This window comes from Agelaius tricolor, unplaced genomic scaffold, assembly GCF_023055355.1.
Source record: "Agelaius tricolor isolate 1412-34295 unplaced genomic scaffold, bAgeTri1.0.p SCAF_24, whole genome shotgun sequence".
Classification (NCBI taxonomy): Eukaryota; Metazoa; Chordata; class Aves; order Passeriformes; family Icteridae; genus Agelaius; species Agelaius tricolor.
The window spans coordinates 9,132,245-9,152,671 of record NW_027269284.1 but is presented as its reverse complement, the minus strand read 5'-3'; the positions used below and the strand labels follow the sequence as shown (position 1 = coordinate 9,152,671).

The window sequence follows — 20,427 nt, the reverse complement described above, 5'->3', positions numbered from 1 at the left end:
AATGTGGTCCTGTAGGGAGTGCAGGGTCGAGAAGCTGAACCAAGGGGTCTCACAGGACTAGTGGATATATTGATAAAAGTCTTTTGGTTTGTTGTTCTTTTACCCTTATTTTGATCCTAAGTCAAACCATAGCAATATGGAGTCTCAAAGATTTTATGACAAGAAAATGGTTTCCCGGCCATCTGTGAAGGGAGGAATCATTGTAAGGTGAGAAAGATGAAATGTCAGTAGAGGAAATTGTACAATCTCAGTAATACCAGTGTGTATGGATAGACTTACTTACCCAAATTAATAATAAAAATGTGTAACACCACATACATATTTATGTGTGTGTAGATACATATATATCATATTTTATTTGCCAAAAGGTGTTGATCTGAGCATTGTTGTGTCATGTGAGAAGATTAGCATAAAATGCACTGCAGATATATTTCCTTCTCTCATGTATTAAATTTGCTTCATATTAATGCTTTCTATTAGTTTTGATTTTTGGATATGGTAGAATATTATCAAGTATAATGCAATACTGTTCAGACATGTTTTAGGTTTGCTTTGTCACAGACACACCCTTCAAGAATTAGACAGGAAGAAATAATGTTGCCTTTACCTAGATTTGCATTATGAAGCACCTTCTTAGAAATCACTTTCAAATTTCTGTCGTGTCATATGAAAAAGTCCTTTCCATTTAATTGTGAGAAAAGAGACAAATACCCAACTGCTCACTCAGATGTACAGGAGATGTAAGCTGAAGAAGTATTTAGAATTGATTAAACTTTCTCATTTCAGCATGTGCTGCTGGCTCTGGGGAAACCTGGGAAATTCTTTCCTAGCAAAGATAAATTGAGAGGAAATGCGTTTTCGGTGCTGAATAAACCACCTCTGCTTTAAGTATGGAGAAGCTTGGTTATTTTGCATCCAATGAAACCTAAACATGTTGATATTAGAGGCTGTTTCCTTTTGTTAAACTATAGTTTAGTTGTCATACTACACTGGCTGTCATTGCTAAATTTGCTCTGCCAAAATCCTCGTTGTTTCCCAACCTATGTGGATTCAGCTCTTCAGGTCTGTCTTCATGTTACGTTATTCTGTTTTGTTTTAGGATAAACTTTACCTTTTCTCTTTTATTTTTTTCAAAATGTCTTGCTAGTTCTTCTTTTACCCATCCTACAAGCATTGATACAGACAAATTATTGTGGGCAATTCTTTTGAATATAGTCAGCACAAGAAAAGTGATGTATTTGGAATGTGAGCAGTGGAAGTCTAGCACAAGTACATACTCTACTGCATCCAGATCATGTTCAAAACTGGCTTCTGAATGTCCCACACTAGAATTCTTTTGGCCAGGGGCACAAGGCTGTCATGCATATGAATCTGGATTTCTCTGCAGTCCAAAATCTGAAATCTCCTGACTTTGCAGTATGAGGATTACACTTGTTACAAATGACAACTCTATAATCCACTACCAGATTTCTCCACCAAACATAGTTCTAGTCACAAGGCTGACTCAAGTTAGTGTCTAAACCCAATATTTTATCCCATGCTGCTGTAGTTTTAAATTTTTTGTTCTGTGGGTAGCATGCAAAAGACTACAGTAAATTATCTCCTTTGCTGTTGTGTACCACATCCCACTTGTAAGTACCAGAATTATAATGTGAATTGTTAATATTCCAATGCTGAGCACTGAAGTTGATGGAAATCCGGCATGTAGAATAATGGGATTATCAGTGTGAGTTGAGTAAAAGGCATCTACATTTTATTGCTCTAATTGGTCACTTTTCATAAAGTAATTTTAGAGTATCCAGTTCTTTATTTTTGTCCAAAGATTTTGATGGTCTCATGGAAAGCAAACCAGTATCTAGGGGTGCATAATAGAATGAAGCTGCTACAGAGAAGGTGGAGAGGTGGTCTAAAGACTTCTTCACAGTCAGCTTCACTGGAAAAACAGAAAAGTGAGATGAAGGAGATTCTTTTGACAATTTTGTGTTTGGAGTCAATCAATTTTTATTACTGATCTGGTTGATGGAATAGACAGTGTTTATATTTTATCTGTATATCTTGGAATCTGAAACGTTTCTAAGTATTGTTGGAAGACAGAACTGGAATTCAATATGATGTTGGCAAACTGAGGAAATGATAGGAAAACCAGAGGAGATTAATTAATAGGTCTAAGGGCAAACTTTTTCACTTTAGCAGGAATTGACAGCTTCACAGCTACCAATTAAGTGGAAATTTTACAGAAATAAAGCTTGAGTTTTAAAATTAACCACAAACTGAACTACAGTACTGTCTTTGTGATGCAGAAAAGTCAAACCTCACACTGAAATATATGTATATTTTATGTGTAAAAGACACGGATTAGTCCTTCTGGTCAATTTGGTTTTGTAGGGCATCAGCTGGGAGTGAGCCTAAAGAGAATCAGGGGTGAAGGAAGATGTAACAATTGACTTGTGACAAAGACCAGAAGAATGTGGGGGCTTCATTTTAAAGAATAGCAGTCAGCAGGCAATGTGTCAATCAAATATAATAAAAAATACCAGCAAAGAGGATGCAGACTCTAAATGCATAATGCTAGATGGTGAATAGCAGGCTTACATGTCAGCAAAGAAAATATGAGTTAGGAAACAGGAAAAACTTTATAGTGTTATACTATTTGGATTGTTTGCCTGAGAAAGTTTTAAAATCTTCATTACTGGAGGTTAATAAATGTACAAACAAACATCTGTTAGGCATAAAGTATAATTTACCTGCCTTGGCAGTGATGGAAATTAGGGAGGTGTCTTTTGCAAAAACTTGCAGCCCTGATGTCTGTATTTCTCTATGGGTTTGTTTGTTTGTTTACTTTGATTCTAATGGAAAATTGATATTATCAGAAAAGAAATTTTGGGCTTTAGGACTACTTACTGCTTTGTGTATTTAAAGCCTGAAAAATTTCGCCTACAGGTAATATTGCTTAAATTTACATTGTTAGAGTTTCTCGTGTTAGGCAGATCCATACTGTTACATTGATCAATAACTATTAAATGTACCTGTGGTAGGGTAAAATCAGATGTTCTTATCCTTCCAGTATGTGGTAAATTTTGTCTTCCTTCTGAAAACCTTTTACGGCCATGCCTAAAATAAACACTTTTATCTGCTGTGATGTCTTGGTGGTAAATGAAACATATTTTTAGTATTTTGGCTTTTTTAAAAGTGTCAGAGTTATTCTGATAACTCTTGTGACCTTCTGAAAGTGGTAATTTTGAAAGCACATTAAGAAAGTTCACAGACTCCAGTGGCACATAGCCCTGGGTGGCATTAGGGTTTGTTGCCAGCTTCCATAGCAATGGTGCAATAAAGCAAAATTTGCCTCCATTCCTTGGGTTTCATTGTCACTCTATGCTGCTCTATGTGGCATGATACTGTAGTTTAAAGAGGCATAAACTCAGATTGAAAAGCAGTGAGGCACCTTTATCACAGAGAGGAATAGCCTACAGCAGGAAATGATGGGAATTCAAGAGAGGCAAAGGATTCACTTTCTTTTATCCCTGTAATTGCCTTTGCAAAGGTGGAGGTGGGCATGGCAGAGCAGGCAGGGTGCCCTGGGGTGTTTGAGGTGGATGGGACACCTGAAGGAATCCTTTCTAGGGGTGAGTCATTCACCAGTAATACAGCAGTTGGCAGCTGTTCTGAATGCCACCAGGATGTTTCATTTTTCATAGAGAAAACATGTTTTTAATCCTGAGAGGTGCTTCTGTCAATGCTGGAATCCAGCAAACCTGGATTGCAGGTATGCTGGAAATGTGTGTTTAGATCTACTGTTCAGTAATGGAAGGATTGAGGACTGAAACACTTTTGCTGAGTTGAAAGTTATTTTTACAGTACTTGTATACAAAAAATTAATATTGTATACAAAAATTTAATATTTTTAGGCACTGTGGCAAGAAATTTGAATTTGCTCATTATGACTTATGCTCAAATTAAGAAGGTTCCTTTAGCTTTTTCATGCTTTGCATATGTTACATTTCTGCCCTAATGCATTTTCAGTTCTCTTCGTTATCTGAAATATCTTTTAGATCTGGAAGAAGGAACAGTTTCTAGCAGGCTTGTTTCTTCCAAGTTGCAGGATTTCCTCATGGGTTTATGCTGTCAAATACAGAAAACAGCCCTGTTAGCTCTCCTGGATTCTCATGAAAAGTTCATAGAATCATAGAATGGCTTGGATTGGAAGAGACCTTAAAAATAATCTAGTTCCCAATCCTGTGCCATGGGCCAAGTTGTAAATGAATTTGCTATTGTACACAGATGTCAGCTCCATAATAAAGGCAGAACACTGGAATCAGATCCCTTTATTGCTGGATTCAATATCCATTAAAAAAAAAAAAGAAAATCAATTGATGTCTTTGCTATTAGGAGTAGCCCACTGTTACTGGAGGATGTGAGCAGGAGGGCTCTCATTAGATCTTCTCTTCTCCAAGTTCTTCCATGGCAATACCTGCAGGGCTTTGGCTGGAGGTTGGTTTGTATGACTCTTATATGGTACAGCCTTTTCCACCTGCATACATTTTCAGACAAATATGAACACTCACCAAATGTAGGTAAGGAAGAGGAGCTAAGAAATGTTTGTGCTACTGACTGATGGCATTTTGACTTTTCCATAGTGAAATCAAATCTTTATGAAAGCTGAAGTATTCCAAAACATATTAACCAAGTAATTCCAAGGTTGATCTTGAAAGAGGGATGTTTTCTAGTGGCAAAACACTGCCAGAAAGGAAGACGTGCAGACCAGCTAAAGGAGCACTTGTTCTGTGAATAGGTTTGTTGGGACAGGTATGGTGATTGTTCAGCATCTCCATGCAGCAGAGATCACTTTTGTTTTACAGTTCTGTTCAGTCAAATCACCTCTTATGCTTCTGTTCAGTCACTATTAGTTGCAAAGAGAGGAGCAGTGTGTCTGGGGAGTGCTTAGGCAAGAGAGCATTATTGCAGGCATATGCAGTACACAAAGAATAATTGAGAGACTCGTTCAAGGATACAAAGTTCTGTTACAAGTGGTTCATGAAGTGAACAAAAAAAACCTCTTGAACTGCTCCCCCTGCACACTTCTGTTGAGATGGTCTCAAGTTGGGGAGGAGAAACAGAGATTTTGATTATGGAAATAACTTTTTCTTTGGAAGGGTACATGTTCTCAACTGAAATGATTTTTAACCACTTGGATAAGCAGATTTCGAGATGAAATTAGTATTTCTAAATGCTTGTCTGTAGTGAAGGGCAGTAGGGAATTAACATTTACATTATGAAGGACTCTTTAAAGAATGAATTGTTAAGTTAGAAGGTGTTGTTGTTCTGCATCAGCAGGGATAGTGCCAGAGAACTGGAAGGATAATGCTGGAATATTTCCTTGTCTCTGGATGAGCAAGTGGTTTTCATCGTGAGCACAAGGTGACCAGGAGCTCTGGCTCCTGTGAAAAACCTCCACAACTGAGAAGGGCAGCTCTCATTAGATCTTGTTTTCTGCAAGTCCTTCCAAGCTCCTGGGTGTATTTGGGAGTTTCAGGGTGGCATGTAAACAGAATCAGCCCTGATAGGAATTGTTACCATGTACTTCATGGCATGTAGACCCAATTCCATTTTTCATATCACTCTTTCTCTAAACTGACTGTTGTTCTCTAGGGGCAGACTGCACCCAGTGTGGGTCCTCTGCTTCTGTCTGCAGGTGTTTTTTCTGAGGTTAGGAGCTGGCATTGTTTTGTTCTGTGGATGCAATTTGATGGACAGTATGGTAACATTACTCCCACAGTGAGAATTAACTGGCAAGCCAATACCATCATGGAATCAGAGAAGGTGCAACCAGGATGAAGATTGTGGCAGTAAATTTTCCCTCAGAAGTCTTCTCTGTGTTTGAATGTGTTTGAGATTGCAGTTGAGTTTGGTTTCAAACAGGAAGCATATGGCAGCAGGCTGGGGAGCCAAGTCTTGTGCTGGGATACAGGACATCAAAGAAGCCACATGCCTAATTGAATGTCTTGTTCTGCTTGAGTCAAGCAACAGAATATTGTTTTCTGTGAATATTAGCTCATATTTGAGAATTAATTTATTTCAGTCCTGTCTAGACATGTCTTTTGTTCATCATCTACAAATAGACTTCAGCAAATGGCAAAAGGATTTTCCAAATCAATAGATTTTAACTATGCATTAGAGAATTCTTGAGGATGGCAGTCAGAATTTATAATCACAAATGCTCAAGGCAGAACTCTGGTTCTCCAACTCTCGAGTTGATCAGTCAAAACTAAATTTACTTCTGACAGGGCATAAGGAAACATTTCATTTTATGCCGAACAAGATACAGGTCAAGAATTACTTTACAAATATTCTGAAGCAACTATCATTGATACTTTGTAAACAGTAATTTCTCTGAATAACATAATAACAGTGTTCTGTGATATACTGGTGTAATGAGATGAATTTAGTGTTCATATACATAGAAATTACAGAGCTTGATTCCAAGGGATTTACTTAGGTAGGTGCCTTTTTAAAGGGGGTCTTAAAACATGGCTCCTAGCATCTCTTCCCTTCCTTTAAACATCTTTGCAGAATATTTACCCTTTTCAAGAAATGCAAATTGTTTCATCATTCTCAGTTTCACCTTTTCTCAGTTATAATGGAAACCAGGGTGGTGAGAGTGGCAAGTGAGGTCTGCAAGCCCATGGGCCAGTGCTTCACAGCTGAGCTGTGGAACTGCATTGCAGGTGTGTTGTTTTCAATTGGCAGTGTATAGTGATATTTGAAATATTCTGACAGAGAGCACCTTATTTAACAGTTTTGGAAGCAGTTGCCTGCAGACATTATAGCTGATATTTAAGGAATTTTTCTTCTCTTTTCTGAGACAGGACAGTAAATTGCCACCAAGTGTTCTTAGGCTAAAAGAGAAGATAATAGAAAATTCCAAGGCAAATGCAAATAGGCCTTCTCGACTTTGTCCAAGGATGCCTGACATTGCTATCAGTACTGTTAGTGATGCTGTACTGGCAATTTAGATTAAATCTGTGCCTAGCATGTCCAGTTTTCAAAGTAAGGACTAATGCATTTCTCTCTCCTTTCTCTGCTACACACTGAGTCTTGTGTAATCACTACCAAGAGATAAGAATGAAATGGGAAGAAAAAGTAGCAAAAAACAATGCTACTGTCATGGGGAAGGCAAAGAAAAGATAGGTAGAAAAGAAAGATTATATGTGCAATCAATGCTGTGATAATTATTGGAAATGCAGTTACTAAAGGTCAACCATCTCCAAAGGCAAATTTTGCTTTCCTTCTCATAGACTTAGAAGTGGAAGTAGGGGTAGAGTGGGCAGCAAAGGATAACAGATCATGTTTCCCTCCTCAGGACCTTAGGTCTTCTAATGATGAAGTCACATACATGTTTAGTAATTGTATGCCTTGCAGTATTGCTTATTCACTACGAGCATGGAAGATGCTTCTGTCTTCCTATTTCATTATACTCTTCCTTTGTGTGTCTGATGCTTGAGGGATTGAGGAACAGCAGAACTAATTCCCTCCCACATTCTTTGCCTTTTAACACATTTACTAAAAAAGACAAGGTATTTTTTCCCCCAAATCTGTACCTAAAGATTTGAAGAGACAATCACACAGCATAAAACTGGAAAATCTACCTACTATATGCATAACCCAATCTATATTTTCTTTAAGACATTTCATTAAAAATCTTACGTAAAAATTCTTCTTTTCTTTCCTTTTATACTTGACAGTATGTGTATAAAGATGTGAGAGCCTGAATGTGGTGTTACTTATTGTTGTTATTTAGTACAGGCACAGAGCTGAAATGAAAAGTAATCCAAACCTCATAATAATAAGTAGGCATGACTCATGGATTACTTCTAAAGTATTTGTTCCATTAATCCAACTCTACTGTGTGGTTTGAAAGTAATTACATTTTGAATATCAGCATGAATAACTTAAAGATTTGGGATCACTTGAAGTTTCTTATCAATCATCAGCTAATACCCCTTCCTTATAATCTGCATTTTTAACAGAATAAGTGACTCAAAGCTGCTTCTTATTTTACTTCTTTTTATAATTATTTACAACTTCTTTTGGTTGTATGGTAATACCCTTCACATTTACGTCTCTTAGTGTCTTAGAGGCTACAAGTATCAGTTAGTTCGATTTTAATGCTTTATTGAGACAAATCCAAAAGTTTCTCTGACCTTTTGTAATATTTGAGGGAATATGAAGCATCTGAAGCTCAGTTGTTTTGAATGCATATTTACTTATTTATGTAAAATATGCAAACTATTAGAAGAATCTGAGACAGATCCAAAAATTATAACAATAAAAAAAAATTACCAACTTTAAGTGCTAATCAAAATGCTATCCACATGTAGCTGCTGATAGCCCATATGTGGCCAATGCAAACAGGGACGTGATGTGACTGTTCCTTGTTATGCTAGATTAGTCAGATCCTGAAGACACAGCACTGATATAGAGGACAATTTCTGTGGGATTTGATGGGTCATCTGATTAACATATTTTGTATTATTCTTACTAATCTCATGCAGTAGAAGAGATGAATTTCCAAGGAGGTAAATAAAGAGAGTGCAACTATATTCACGCACAGAATATTCTTATAATATATTCTTATTCTTATTCTCCCCTTGGGAGGGGGCCAAAAGGATCATCAAGTTCAACTCTTAAGTGAGTGGCCTATACAGGGGTTGAAGCCACAACTTTGGCATCATTAGGACTCTGCTCTTAAGTGGAATAAAAGATCACTTTTCTTTCTGAGACAGTTATGCAGTTAGGCAGCAATGCAAATATTTAGGAAACACAAAAGAAAAATATTGCTGCATGTAATTTTTTAATGTAATAATGCTAATGAAGAAAGGAAAGCATTAGCACTTGAAAATATTTCCATCCTCCATCACACTTCTTTTTGTGACTCTGAAGTGCAGGAATGCTGATAGATACCATGTTAGTGATAGATGGAAAAATTCAGTTCTATTCATTGTACATCATGATGAAAGAGCAAACCAGCTTTGAGGCTGCTTCTCAAACTTGCCCAGAGCTTGCTCAGTGAGAGGTAAGAAAAAGCTTTTTAGGTTCTGGAACTGTTTCTGGAAAGTATTTTGCATCTGTCTTTATCTCATGTAATGTGGTCTATCTTGGTCTCAAAAAATAATGTTCCTCAGTCCAAAAAAACAAAACCAAACCAATAAAAAAACCACAGCGTAGTTTAAGAATGGTTTTACTTGTCTTTAACTATAAAGTGAAAAAATGAAGTTTGTGTCTCTTTCTTAAAGTACATTACAGATGACCCTACTGTCCAGACTCATTTATTACTATTATAAGATCTTTTCAAACTCGAGATGTGCTGACATCCTGTCTTTAATGCTCTTGTAAATTCTGAAGTAAACAAATTTCAAAGACACTTGACTGTTACTGCAAAGACAAGGTCAAAGAGTTGAATGACACATTTTCCTCGTACAATAGGACTACCTATCAATCAGTTTTACTAGCAAATTCTTAATAAAGAAGAGAGATCAGAACATGACAAAAGTGTATCTTGGAAAATATATGTGCATGATGTCCATTTTGGTATCCTTGGAATAGTAGCTAATGATGAACAACCATTACATATGACCTGGAAGACAGCATTCTGCAGTTTATTACTTCTGAATATTAGAAATAGCAAAAATCTATTATGTTAAAGGGGTCTCAACTTTTTAAGTAACTAAACTTAAATGTGTACTGAACACATTTAAGTAACTAAAAGAAGCAAGATGGTTAAATTTAATTTAAGAATTATCATGTTTTAGTGTTGATAATGCATGGAGGGTAATTTACAGGCATTAAAAAAATTATTTATTTCAACTATTGCATTCACTATGATGCATTTGGCAAATACATGCTCAGAAGTTAGGTAATTTTTGTCTTTCAATATGCTGAAAGATTTTGGCATTTTTTAGCATGCCCTAAAAATGTGTCACTATCTTTCATTTCCCTAAATTTTCTGTAGAACTTTTTCTACAGGGTTAGATGTTAGACATAGGTTAATAAATGGTAATGTTAAATAGAGCCAGTCTCCCACTTTTATAGTAGGACACAGTCTAAAGTTAGACAGATGGCTCTGGAAGAAAGAAATTCCCTTTACCTACTAAGTAAATATATAAAACCAACAAAATTTTGACTTGAATATCTCATTGATATTAGCAAGAATATTAAAAATCAGAAAAAATATAAAATGCCTGTATGATAAAGCACTTCAGGGGATTCAGCAATCAAGGAATTATATGTGTCTTTAAGGTATATATATGATTATAATGAGAGTCTGTCTCAATAAAAAGAAAACAATTTATACCTGGAGAACCAGTCTGATCCAGTCTGCATTCAAGATACATTTACATATAAATTTACACATATTTATATTACAGTTAAATTTATACATACTTATATACATAAATGTATCTCATGTGGTGAATTTGGCAGTGCTGAGTTAATGGTTCATTGGCTGATAATCCTAGAGGTCCCTTCCTACTTAAATGATTCTATGATGTTATGAGAAGGAGAGCAGATAGCACTCTGTGGTTTTCCATGGGATATTCCACAAATGTAGGGCAGTAGGCATCGAGTGACTCATTCTGACCACCTTACTTTGTTTTTCTCAGTGATAACTGGAATCTGAATTTCTTTGAAGAAACTGCCCTGAAGTGGAAATTATTTGGAAATAAGAACAGCAAATGTATCTTGGTCTCTTCCCAAATGCTGGCATGTTGGGTTTTAATTTACTGGTGTAAAGTCAAGCTGGTTTCCAAGTAATGTGTAAAAGGTATTTAATAAAACATGTTTGGTGGGACTAGAGGCTAGAATTTGGAATCTCTGCATTTATTTGTAGAGTAGTTGTGTCATGCTGAACTTTCCCTGTGAACTGTAGGCTTGACCGCATATACCAAAAGGTTTGCCAAAGCTTTCATAGGTTAAATTCCTAAAGTGGGGGTTTAGAGTGCAACCAACAACAGCAGAAAAGGATAAAAAAAAAGCTTTCCTTGGGTAAATCTGTTTTTTTCTCTTTATTTTAGCTTGACTGCTTTGGGCAGTTGAATAAGACTGAGCTATATGACTGCAAAATGACATTTAGATAAAATTCTTTTGTGCCACTTCAAATGTAGAGTTTTGGATACAACTGTAATTTCAGACTTCACATCCTAAGATTATGCAAGCTCTGTGTTGTAAGCACTTTTCTTATCAGTAAATGTGAAGGTTTCTTTTGTTGGCTTAATTCACAGTGCTGCCAGTTAGGAACTTCTTTGGAACAAGCACACTCCAAGCAGAATTCAATTCTGCTGGACTTCAAGCAAAATAACAAAGCTTTTAGTTTTAGTTTGTGAAGTTTTGGATTCCCCAGCATATATGCAGTGAATTCCTCCCATGTGTTGGTGATGCTTTAACTGTGTTGGTTGTCTACAGAAAATTACTTTTGATGCACAGTATCTTCAGTGAAGTCAAATAATGTGATTCTGCAGTTACTGAAAGTTGAATTACAAGTTGAGTGATGTTGGAAGAGAGCTCTTTGACATCATTGAATCCAGCCCAGTGATCTAGATCTTGTCCAGCTGACTTTTGAATATCTCTAAGGATGGAGATACCACAAATTCCCTGGGCAGCCTGCGGTAAAAATAAAAAAAAGAAAAAAAATTTCTTATGTTTAAACAGAGTTTGATATACTTCAGTTTGTGTCCATTGCCTCTTTGCTTGTCACTGAGCACTGCCAAGAAGAGTCTGGCTCCATCTTTATACACTCACATCAATTATTTATATACATTGATAAGGTCTCTCCCAAGCCTTCTCCAGGCTGAGCAGCCCCAGTTCTCTCAGCCTTGCTCTTTGTGGTAGGTGCTCCAGTCTCCAATCATCTCTGTGGCTCTTTGCTGGGTGTGCTCCAGCATGTCTGTGCCTCTCCTTCTGAGGGGCCCCATCACTGCAGCTCTATCTCAGCTCTGCTGAGTGGGAAGCTTTCACCTCCCTCGGCCTGCTGGAAATGCTCTTCCTGATTCAGCTCAAGACACTGTGAGCTGCCTTTACTGCAATGGCACTTTGTTGGCTTAGGTTTGATTTGATGTCCACCAGGGCTTTTCCTGCCAAGCTGCCTTGCAGCCTGTTGCCCTGCAGTACATACCAATGCACGGGGTTATTTCTTCCCAGATGTAGTACTTTCTACCTCACTTTGCTGAGCTTTATGAGATTCCTGTTTGCCTGTGTCTCCACAAGATGTATTACTGATATATCAGCCACTCCTCACAGTTTTGTTTCATCTCTAAACTTGCTGCCATCATCATGGATCTCTTTCCCATCTTCTTGGACACTGTGAAATTTGCTGGCCTCCATCTGCAGCTGTTCTCTTGGTGACCTTCAAACACCACAAGGCTCATGCAAGGAAGGAGCCCATCCCCTGCTGTCCCAGCCTCAGTGAGAAAGCCCAGACACCCTGACAGCCTCAGAGCTACATCTGCTACTGGCACCTCCATCTGAGCCTGAGTAGTAGGTGATAGGGGAAGCAGGAGAACAGTTAATAACCTTCATTCCTACAAAAGAACCCCTTTTTAGACACTGGGTCACTTTTTTCTCTTCCCAGTCTCCTTTAATGTCAGACAAGAATATGATTGAAGTTTTCAGCTCCTTCAGTGCTTTGAGTTATTTTGGGTGCTGAGAACTATTCTTATTCTGTGGGGGTTGTTTTAACTTGCATTTGAAATTACATGTCAGTAATTTACAGTGGACCAGGCTTCTGTTAGGGGCAGTTAGTCATCACCAAGTGAATGGATGTATTAGCCTGTCACCCTGGTATATATCAACCTCCTCTCCCATAAAGCACAGTGGCAGCTGTAAATACACTCTTAGTGCAGCTTTCTTTTAAGAAAATAGATCTAGCAAGGCATGTATTCAGAAGATCCTTTCTACCAAGGATCATTGCCTTACTGTTTTATTTTTGCAATGTTCATTAACATGGTGTGGAAGCACCATAGATCCATGTGGAAGTGTTAATGGCCATAAAATTGGCTGCTTCCTGTACTTGTTGCTATGAAGTGTGATCTCAGTTTGGAAACTCCTGTGTAAATGCGTGTGTTTGTCTTAGGATTCTGTTTCCTAGCAAACTGTGACACAGTGCAAAATGTGCTGCATTTGCTGTGGCTGGCCCTCTTAACCTGTCAGAATAATTTATGGGAACACTTCCCAACACCTTCTGCTGCTAATGGTCTCTCAGAGTCCTGCAGAAAAGGCTAGTTCTGCCTCCTAATTTTAAGAGCCATGATGGTGGCACTGCTTGTCTCTTTTCTGGATCTATTTTGGATTTATGTCTGGCCAAGGGTTTGAAAGAGCTGCTATTAAAGCAGAAACATCTGCTGGGGCTTTATGTGCTGCTGGCTTGCCAAGTTCAACAGGAGGCCAAACTACAGCTGATGGGCTCAGCCCTCCACAGGTGTCACTGCAGTTACGGGAGAATGACTGTAAGGGAAATTGGGCTGCTGAAAGCTCTAAACAAAATAAATAAATAAATAAATAAGTAAATAAAATCCCTTCAGCAACTGTAGAATGCTGTTAGGAGATTATAGTTGGGTTGATTAGCAAATAGCAAAAACAAACCTTGCTGAAGTGGTTGTACCTGAATTCCCTGGTGCCCCTGGTTGCTGCAGCACCCTGAGATGTGCCTCCTCCCATTCCTACCTGTTTCCTGATGTGTTCTGCATGCTGCCAGCTCAGGCAGCACAGACACTCAGTGATTTTAAACCTGTTAGGAAAACCTGATTCTGTTTAACCATCTGAATGTTTTCATGATTCAGATACATCAATTGTTTGTGGGCAGACATGGGTGAGGCAGATGATTGTTTTGACATGGACTGTTTGTGAAGGAGAAGGATTCAAAACAATGCTTTAAAATTCCTTGTAAAGGTTTTGTTGTGATGTAATTTCAATAACTTGAAATAATCACTCCTTTGACACTGGGAACATTGGAAATATCTTGGATGAACTTGAGCTGCATCTGAGCACTGACCAGCCTCCATCCCGGATGTATACTTGCAGTTTCAGAAAAGCATTCCAGAAAACTCACAACAGGCAACAGTGGGTCTCTGATAACATTTCCAGAGTCTATTTTACTGTATTTACTTGTTTAGGATTTTTATTTGTTTTAAAAATGTCCAGTTACTCCCTTAGTTTTGCCAAGCATTTGGCTTCAGGTGCAGAATAGTATGCTCAAATTACTGACAAAACTTCGGTTGACTTCATTTACCTTTTTATAAAGTGCTACACCTGGCCATATAGTTCATTTTCCCTCTCACCTCCCCCACAGCAATCATAAAATGGAGATCAGCACATCAGCAGCAAAAGCTAAAACTGCTACAATTGGAGTTAAAGAAAAGTTGTGCTTACTGAAGAATGAGTAGAAGACTGTTATAGTTGGCAGAGCCCATTGCTAGAGGAATAGATAATTGCATGTGAATGTGCATATGCAATTTATTAAATTATTATCAGTTCTTTTTTAATTTAATAAATGTTCCTATTTCAACTAGTTCTATCCAGTGATTACAAGAAAATTTGCTGTTCTGGTCAGAAAGCACAAGGCCAAATTCTCTCATATATCCCAACATGCTTCTTGCCTTCCAAGAAGCTGCCTGAGAATAAAGTTGTTTCAGAAATATTTCAGCTGTGTTTAGTGGTTTAAATAAAAACCCTGGGCTATGGGAAATGCCTAGCATTTTTCCATGGTGGAAAATTTTAATGTTCCTTGTAAACCTCAAGAAAATATTCTTGAACCATCTCCTTTCCCCAAAGAACACAAGTATGTGAGATAAGAAATAATTCCTTTGTAATTACTCATTTCCCTTCACAACACTCATAAAGAAGAAATCATACTGGAAGTGATGTATGTATGTTTCCACTTCTGGCAATATAGTTAGTAATCATAATTTTGGAAAATTGCATTTTCGCAACAAAGACTTCTTTTTCCTAAACTAAAAAAAAACCCAAACAAAAAAACCCCACAAAACTAAACCCAACCTATTTTTTTTTTCCAAAGATGCATGTCTAAATAGGTGAAAGGAAGCTATTATTATGTAGGAAATATCAATTTGTTTTGTAGGTAATAATTGAGTAGTTAATTGAATAGTTAATTAAATAGTTAAGTCTCTCAGTAGCAAATCTCCCAAATGCTCCATAATACACTCCATTCCTTGCTAATGCAGTGCTGGACTTGCAGCTGCTGAAACTGAATCTATACAGGGCTGTTTCTTATGAGAAATGCCTGCATACTAACTGCTGGTTACACAATACATTGAATTCAGTAAAGAAAGTGTGGTAAGAAATTGATCTTTCCCTATTTCCAACAATTTCATTTTTATTTTTTACTCCCTCATGTAGGTCACTGGAACTGTTTGTGGGAAGGAGCTGTAAACAGCATTACTGAAATGATCCAAGAGCAGGACTTTAAAACTGTTAATTTGACTGTGAATTGTTTCAATAAGTTTGTTTTTAACGGGAACAAATGACTGGGATTGAATGATTGTGGGAGAATTTTTAATTTACCCCCAAGCAAATTCAAAATTCCCTGTGCCCCTTGAGAGCAGCTTGATCCAGCGCATGCCCCAGCTCTTCCATGGCTGCAAAGCTAAAGAAGAAATAACCCAGAGCTTTTGCTTTTTGCAAAAGTAAGACATAACCCTGTCTTGCTGGCGGTGTCTTGTCTGCTTTGTCACTGTGACACTGCTTGTTTCATGCTTGAGTGGATTCATCACAAGTATCTGTGTAGTGCGAGCGTGGCTACAGGCTGTACCTTCCAAGACGTGCTGTCAGCAAGTGCTGTTGTTGGTGATGGAATTAATGCAGCAAGGCAGTAGTTTCAGAATAGGTGTCTAACCTAAACTAACACTTTCTGAGAGGGCAGGAGATGGCTGCAGCTAATAGAAGCTAATGTGATGTTTTGTCAGCCTGTAGAATATAAAAGCTAATTGTTGCAGCTGTGCAGCAAAGTAATGAGGAGCTTGAAAATGTAACTGATAAGCAGAGTGATTATAGGCTAATGAGCAGGATGTTTGTGGTATATTGAAGGACTAATGAAGGGCTGCAAAAGATAACTGCTATGGAATACAGTGAGATATGCAGAGTGGGAATGTTTAAATACAGCACAGAAAGATATGTAGTAGATACTAAAGACACAATGCTGCTAACTATTGGAGTTTGAACATGTGTGTGTGTGCATTGTGCAGATGAAGCAATTAACCAAAACCAGTACCTGATAAATGCATGACAGAAGATACTAGTAAGGGAAAAAATGATACTGTACATAAATACATATTGCATAATTCCCATATCTCCATCAAGTAACACCCCCATCAGTACAAAGTGCTCTGTTTATCACCATCCATGCTCTCCCATAAGAAAATGTGAGTGGTTCCTGTACTTGTACGAAGTATTGGGTCCAGACAGCTCTGAGACAGGATAGTTCCTGAAAAATGTGGAATCAAAACATTTTTTCAAAGGTAATTGCAACATCAGGGTAGGAGATTGTAGCCTGGCATGCCAGTCTGGGGCCCAGTCAGGCTTGGTACCGTGTGGTGTCAGAGGACCCGGCTGTGTGCATTGCAAAATAAGGTCATGTCGTATTTGTCACTCTGATATTAGCAGCCAGAGCTCCTGAGGAGAGATCTGACTCCCTAAAGTCACCTTTAGTCATGGTAATCCTGGCTTTTATTGTTGGCTACAGAGGACTGGTTTTCCTTCTGCTGTGGCCAGTTGAATTCGATATGTTTCATGCTTTGAATAAAAGCCCAGTTCTAGAACATGCAATGTTTATGATCCTCCTTAACTCTTCACTTGATGCAAATGCAGTATTTTGGGCTCTTTTATTTTCTTTCCCCATGGAATTTTTTAGGTCAGCAATTTACAATCATGAATACCTGTAATTATTGGCAGAAGTCTTTATAACTGTATGAATGCAAAGTTGCACCATGTCCTGTACACAGCAGGGCAATTATGGAACAGGTCACTTCACTGTTGGGATTACCAACAGCTCTTAAAAATCTGTGTTATCAGATATGTGATCAATATATGATATCAATAATTGATAAGTGAAAACAGGACATGTTAATCTCTAGTGGTTTTGGGAATAGTAGGTAAACCCTCTATTGCCTAAATACGAAGTTGCTAAAATATTTTATGCTCCCTCTAGCCTATGCCATTGATTCTTTAGTGTAAAACTGGATTAAGGAAGAAGCATTTCTATATTTTTGGTTTTGGGAGGGAAAATGTATAATGTCCAAAAGGCTCAGTTTTCTGGAAAGTAGAGAAAGAGGCATTTCCAAAAAGTACTCCAGCAAAGCTGATAGCTGATTATTAATCTGTTAATTAGATTGCTGGGTGTTAATTGGATTGCTAGGAGTCCTATACTTCTACAGTCTTTGAAGAAACTTTCAGCCACATGAATTCCTCAATATATGACTTGGGTGTTGGAATTCAATGTTACAATGTGTTTGTTCTCTGAAGAAAGGCTTTGGGGCTTTTGAGGTTTTGGGTTTTGTTTGAAAGGATTTTATGAGGCTAACCAAAGCCTCTGCAATTTCCACATTGGACATGTAAAAACCTTTGAAGGCTTCTGTGTTGTTTAAGTGAAGATGATGAGTTAGTTTTCCACTTCTTTAATGATGTTCCTCTGGTTTCTTCCCTTTCAGTACGCTTGTCCTGGTATTTGTTGCTGGAACCTCTGATGTGTCTGTTTTAGATACTCCATCAGCCAGTTCCTCATTACTCTGCTCTAGTTATCTATTTTCCTTACACACATTTGAGGTGTAGTCGACAATGTTGTCTCTATTATTCAGGTGAGGGACCAGAGCACAAAGGAAATCCTACTGTTAGATCTAAGTCTGTCCCAGAGCAAGAATCTGAAATAATTTATCCTGTATTTTAAAAGTTCATGCTGTAAATCTTGGACTGTTCTGCTGACTGAAAGGAGGGGAAGGTGGGAAGACAACATTTGCAATAGAGTCTGGAGAAAATTAAGTGGGAAGCAGTTGAGTGAGTTTTATGTACAGATCCACTCTTCCTTGATTCTCTAATGTGCATCTCAATTGAATCTTTTTTTCAACAATTTCCCAATTATCTAAACCAGCAGATCTTTTTATTCTTTTCTTTCAAATAGACATTTTTTTTAGTTTCACCAGTTTAGTGGTCCAAGAGTCATTTGAAACCTCTTCATTGTTGTCTTCTAAGATTTTAGGTTAATGGAGCTTGTACAATATGACTCATTTGACTAGAATGAATCTTGAGTTAGTCTTCAAGAAGAAAAAGTAGAGGAAATCTGATGAACATGTGTGTTAAGTGTTCCAACCATTCTCTTTCGAGTGTCTCTTCAATTCATTACAAAAAAAAAGGAAGGAAGCATTTTTTTTTGCAGTTTATGTGTTCTTTGAGTATTACATTTGATTTGGGAATGCAATTTTCATCTCTAACAATCTTCATTAACATTTTACTATACTAAATTTTAATTTTTCTTATATATTTTTAAATATCTACTTGTAAATAAAACCTGGGAAAACAACTAACAGTGAGCAATGTTCAATCATAGGTGTGAGTTACAGGAGAGAGCTTTATAATGGTAGTGAAGTTCAGAAAGGCAGACATTTGGTTCATGTCTCTTTCGGTATCTGCTAAATTTCTTCTTCTTTCTCAAAATTTCTTTTGGAAGATATCCAGATTCAATGTTTAGGTACAGTTCCAAATTATGTTAGACACAGATTTATTTTACCTCAAATCTAAAAAAAGTTACATGTTTGAGGATGAGGCCTAAATTTGTAGAGAGCTTAGGGGCTTTGGGAGTTTTATTTCATGAGGGTACATTTCTTTACCACTTGGACGTGTTCCCACCTATTTTTTTGTGCTCACAATATTAAGCTAAAAAGAGCTGATTATGTCTGTGCTGTAATATCACTGTATGATTTTGAGGACTCTTATCTGAACATGCTGTTCTTACAGTGAGAACTGATTTTTTCCATCAAGGGAAAAGAAAAAAAAAAAAGGCTAACACATATTACAGCAGAATTATGTACATGACTTCAAAAAAGCCACAAACTGCCTGGCTCAGGTTGTGTGATGTCTGCATCAGTATGTGAGTAATCATGTTGTCCCACCATCCAATGGTTCTGTCTCCTGAGTACTGGATGATGTGTATCCTGTGAATCCGCCACTAAGTTTTGCTCAATGAAGAAACACCCTTGTAATCTGTAGCCTGTAGTGCACAGATGGATACACAGCAGCAGGAAGCAGCCTGAGTATAGCTTGCTGTTTCCCCTACAATGTGTTACATAAAGCCAAAATTCTGATTAACTGTGTCCAGATCACTTAGAACTGCAGGTCAGACCCTTCTTTACCAAGGCAGTCTGTACACATCTTGCTCCAGTTTATGGAGTTCTGCTGTTGTGCTGCCACTTCAAATAAACCACGGTATAGGAGGAAGCTTTACTCTTCTCATCAGGTACATGTGTGTCCTCTTTCCATTAAAACCATAAAGGGCTCCTCCTTTCCTTAATTTTGTACAAGTACAAATATATGTTTAAATATATATTGAAATACGTGTGCACTGGGATTATAGAATTCATCCTCCCCAACTGTCTGTAGCTTAGTAGTGCAATTAAAGGATATTCTGTTCTAGCTGCATGCTTCAAAATGTTAGTTCTTTATATATGCAGTCAGGAACTTTGAAGTTATATTTTAAGTGAAAAAGTTGAGGTGACCTGTTTTCTCTGGATTACAGTAGATTTGGAAAACCCATTATTTTTCACAGTGCCCCCCTTGAATGATGCCCTTGAACTATGTCCTCTTGTGGATGAATGTCTCAAAGAATAGCTGGCATTCCTGGGCTCTCTCAAGTCTGGGGTATAGTAAAAAAGATTTGGAAGCCAGAATACATTCTGACTCCATAGATCCATAGATCTTCTTCCAATCATGTTTTTCCTGTTTAGGCATGGTGTACTTTTCAGGACATACAGTTGCCTATTTTCTCAGGCTGGAACTGGATTTCTTTTTTCCCTTGAGATTGCTAATTTTTACCTGAAAAAAAAAATTTTTTGACTGTATAGTTTTATTACATTTGTCTGAAAACACAGTACTTAGTGCTCTCATCTTGTTAAAACTTTATTCATTTTTTGCATTCTACCTATAAGTCATGAGAATTAGAAGGGAAAGTTTTGGACTAGAACTTTTTATCTTGGAACTTGCTTATCTTTTTTGGGCTTCCTGCCTGGACTCTTTTCACACATTGACAGAGTTGCCATGGTGTCCCTCGCATGGTGTCACTCTCCAGTGGTCCCATTGTATTAATCCTGAAACTGCCTCTTCAAAGTAAATTGAATCATCTTTAAGGTTCAGAGAATTATTTCAGGATGTTATTAC

General features: G+C 37.5%; 1 protein-coding gene across 6 annotated transcripts in view; it reads left to right on the top strand.

The window, feature by feature from the left end:
* The window catches only part of SORCS2 (sortilin related VPS10 domain containing receptor 2), a 536,289-nt gene that overhangs the window by 277,880 nt on the left and 237,982 nt on the right, over nt 1-20,427 (top strand). The gene's annotated exons all lie outside the window — the stretch shown is intronic.